The sequence below is a fragment of the Chrysemys picta genome, chromosome 1 (genome assembly GCF_011386835.1).
Source record: "Chrysemys picta bellii isolate R12L10 chromosome 1, ASM1138683v2, whole genome shotgun sequence".
NCBI classification, from domain to species: domain Eukaryota; kingdom Metazoa; phylum Chordata; order Testudines; family Emydidae; genus Chrysemys; species Chrysemys picta.
This window is the reverse complement of record NC_088791.1, coordinates 170409448-170414122: the sequence shown is the minus strand read 5'-3', so window position 1 is coordinate 170414122 and position 4675 is coordinate 170409448.

The following is a 4675-nucleotide window of genomic DNA, read 5'->3' as shown; positions in this document are numbered from 1 at the left end:
TCTCGCTTGGGTATATATACAGTGCATATCACTGAAAAGTTGTTTTGTTCTTGCTGAAAGAATAGAACATCTGGAGTACTCAAGATAACACTGAGTGCATGCATAGTTAGTTTACATTAGAATTTATAACCGGTGAGTCTCACCTGTTATGTGTGTAAAAATGCATGCTTTGCATGTTTGTATAATGTTATATGATTTTGTAATACTGTACACCCCAAAAAAAGAACTTAGCACTTTACAAACTTTTATCCTAGCAACCTAAAATGCACCACTTTAGGAGGTAGGTAAGTATTAGCCCCATTTTACAGCTTGGGACTGAGACACGCAGAGGTTAATGCTAGATTTACTACTGATTTGCCTAAGGCTACACATCAAATCAGTGTCAAGATCTCAAACGTTCTTAGCTTTCAGTCCCCTTGCTCAGTCCACTAGAACATACTGTCTCTCAAGCGGGCCTAGTGAAGCAGAAAGTAAGAACACTGTTAGTTGAGTTGCTTATGTCGCTATGTAGCAAAAACGTTTGTCTCTCTAGAGTGCAGGAATGGTGCTTATGATAATCAGTATGTCTCCAGAGCACAAGAATAATATATATGTGTGTGTGTCCGTCCGTCCGTCCGCCCAGAGCATAAAAAAACATTTGTGATTTACACCTTCTTGGTATGTAGAGAGCATTTGGGGTGTGCAAATCTTCAGTGTGTAGGAATAATGTTTGTGACTTGAATGTCTCTGCTATATAGAAATAATGTTGGTGGAGCAGGCTAGGCAAAACCCTTGTTTGGCAGCCTTAGACAACCAAAAATCTAGTCTGAATAGGGTTACCATACGTCCGGTTTTTCCCGGACATGTCCGGCTTTTTGGTAATCAAACCCCCGTCCGGGGGGAATTACCCAAAAGCCGAACATGTCCGGGAAAAATACCGCCGGCCGGGCACTTCCCCTCCCGCGGCTGCTGTGCTCCTCCCCTGACTCTTTGGCTCTGTTTAAGAGACGAGCTGCCCGAGCGCTACTGGCTTCGGGCAGCCCCCATGCCTCCGGATCCTGCGCCGCCGACCGGGCACTTCCCCTCCCGGGCTCCAGAGGCGCAGGGTCCAGAGGCCAGGGGGCTGCCCGAAGCCGGTAGCGCTCGGGCAGCTCGTCTCTTAAACAGAGCCAAAGAGTCAGGGGAGAAGCAGAGCAGCCGGAGCCCGAGAGGGGAAGTGCCCGGCCGGGGGCACAGGGTCCGGAGGGATGGGGGCTGTCCGAAGCCCAAGCGCTACCGGCTTCACGGTTTGCCGGGCAGCCTCCAGACCCTACACCCCCAGCTGGGCGCTTCCCCAGTGCAGCTGGAGCCCGGGAGGGGAAGTGCCCAGCTGGGGGCGCAGGGTCTGGAGGTTGCCTGGCAAACCATGAAGCCGGTAGCGCTTGGGCAGCCCTTTTTGCGTGGCTGGGAGGGAGGAGGGGGAGTTAGGGCGGGGACTTTGGGGAAGGGGCGGGGAATGGGCGGACTTGGGGCGGGGAAGGGGGTGGGAAAGGGGCCCGTGGAGTGTCCTCTTTTTTTATTTTTTAAATATGGTAACCCTAAGTCTGAAGAAATAAAATATAATTGTTTACTGCCAACCCCCACAGATCCTAAACTGTACATGAAAATCCTGCATGCGCCAACTGACCAGGGCAACTCACATAAGGTTCAAAATTAAAACCAAATTGCTACTTTAGTCTCCTTTTAAACATCACCAAACAGCAGAAAAAAATGACCGATTTGCCCCCATGTCCTCCTGACACATTACCATTGTTTGCCTCTGTCTCCAGCCAGCTAGTTACATCCTGTGTTGTACTTTAGGAGGAGCACACATGGTTTGTTCTCCATGTGCTCCCCCTGCAAGGCAGGATAGGGTGCAACTGATGTCCACAAGGAAACAGAGGCAGGAGGCCACTGCTTGTAATTGGCCTCAGGTCATACTTACTGATCAGTGCATCTACGATTTTAGAGTGCAGATCTGATCAGATCAGCAGTTTGTCCTGGAAGGAGGAAAGTGACATAAAATATGCACAAGCCTTCCTTCTTTGCTGACAGCAGATTGAGTCGTCAGATGATAAGAGGAAGCAGCATCTTGCTCTCCTCGCCCCTAGCATGGACTGCTCTGACACCCATAATGCAGTGCTAGTTTTGACCTTGTCATCTCCCATTCACTGTTCACTATGTGCAGATTCTGAACATTTGGTCAGTGGGTTCACCACCCCAGTTTTCATGCCCATTCAGTCCTTAGCCTTTCTGCTAAGACTGCCACCAAGGGGCCAATTAGTGCTCACTATTGTTGGGTTTTGTTTGGTGACCTGACCTTTATCCACTAGGAACTAAACTGAAGCCACACAGGACATGGACAAGCCATCAGGTGGTAACTTTCACTCACTGCCAGCCTGGGCTGAATTTAAACAGGTGCAACGCTGACTGTGTGTATTCCTTCTGTATGAAAAGTGTGATATGCACATATCCCATGAGCAGAAACTGCCTTTCCTCCTATTTTACATCTTAATAATGAGAACAAGTTTGACTCCTGGAAAGGGGGAGGTGTGGTGTAAAAGTTTTGTAGTACAGGGTTTGTGTGTGTGATGTCTGTTTCACAAATGTGCAAGAACAGCAGCTGTGGTGAAAGTCTTCTTAGGTGCACAGGACCACTGTAACGTACATAATCACTATCGTATAGAACACATGGATCGGATTCTCAACTGCCCTTCATCTCGTGTAGACATTTACACCAGCACAAAGTGGGTGTAAACGGCTATCATTCTGATGTTACAGCATTTTGCATCCACTGTGCACTGGCGTAAACTACAACAAGTTGCAGGGCAATAGAGAATCAGGCCATACCTGTGTATAAACCATGTGCATTGTCCCTTCTGCAAGAATAACATGCTGTGTAGATACATGAACCTACGCATGTGGTGTCACTGTGAATGTATGTGTGCTGAGGAGCAGTGTTTAGGGGCATGCACATGAAACAAGATGTATTTAATACACATATTTATTTGGGGATGTGGAGTGCAGGATGATCATTTTTTTGTTACCAGATTCCAGCATAGAAACAGAAATTCAGCAACAAATCACTAACATGAGAGGCAGACCTTGAGGATCTCCGTTTATCCAGATACTTGATTTGGCCCCTGCTAAAAACCTCACCGATGCCTTCAGCTCCACCTGCCTTGACATAGTGACTCCTTTCTCTATGGCCCACTTAAATCCCACCATATGCAGAATGTTGCCCTCTCCCTTTTCCCATCTGCAATGAAGTACAGCTACATTACACTTGCCTTCAGACAACTCCAGTGGCTCCCTATTCATGTCAGGATCTACTTCAAAATTCCCCCTTCTTTTAAAAACCCTTCATGGAGTTGGTCCAGCCTGTCTCTTGGATCTCCTCTCTCCCTGCTTCCTCTGTCCATCGAGCACTGGGTTCTTCTCCATCTCTTCATCCAATCTCAATGCCATAAGTGTCAGAGCCTTCTCCTCTGCAGGTCCTGCCACCTGGAACAGGCTTCCTTGATCCCTCTGCCTCATTGTCTGTCAGTCTCATCTAAAATCTGACTTGAAATTTTATTTTTTTTTCCTCCTCTGACTAAACGTCTCAAATTCTCCCTCTGCTATTATTTATCTCCATAACTGTGTTCTTTAATGCTGTAGAGTGTATGTGAGACAGCTAGTGCAGCACATGTTATATCAAATACCGGTTCTGGTTTGGTGGGGGCTTTCTGTTTTGTTTTTTACAAGGAGGAGTGAGGCAGAGGGAAACTGAATGGAATTTCTCCTTCACATTTTTTTGCAGCACCATACAGAGCCTCCATCTTCCTTGCTAGACTGAGGAGGGTCTCAGGCCAATTTCATCTCCCTCCCACATCTCCCATTCTGCTCAGATTCTTTAACACATGATGTTTTCCTCCAGGCCTTGATTGGGAAAGCATGAATCCCCCCCACCCCACCCTCTCTCTCTCTCTCTCTCTCTATTCCAGCTCCTATATGTCCTAGCTTGTGTCAGGACCTTAGGCTGATCAACATTTGTGCAGCTCACGCTCTTGTAAATTACTTTTCAACAAATATCAAGAATCAGGAAAACCCTAGAATTATGGTAGGTGATAAAGTTAAAAGACATCAGGAGGATCCACCTAGAGACAAAGTTTTGCTTCAGTAAAATAATATCAGAATTTATCGCAAAAGAAATAAAATTCACAAAATCAAGAACAATTTTTTTATTTTAATTTTTTTAAGGATTGGGAATCAGGATTCAGGCATCACCCCCTCTCCCTTTTTGCTCTTTCACAGCATCACCTCAGCAGCAGTAGGTTATAGCCACAAAACCACTAGTGAGTAAACAGACCTTATACACAGACATATTTACTCACTGATCAACAGCAATTGTAAATAAATCTCATTTAATCTCCAAAATCCACAATAAAAATCTTCCAGCCCTATGGCAGTTTACAGATCTGCCTTGCTTCAGTTAGGTCCAAAAAACACAAGGTCTGGGATACACAGTGACAAAAGACCCAGGGTTTTCCTCTCCCTGGCATCTCACTATTTTTCTTTAACAGATGTACAAGGGGGGAGGCGGAAGAAAACCTCCAATCTCTCCTCCCACCTCATTCTCACTATTAATCGGCCAATAAATCTTCCAAAAAGACACAAGGACAGAAGCCAACAGGTG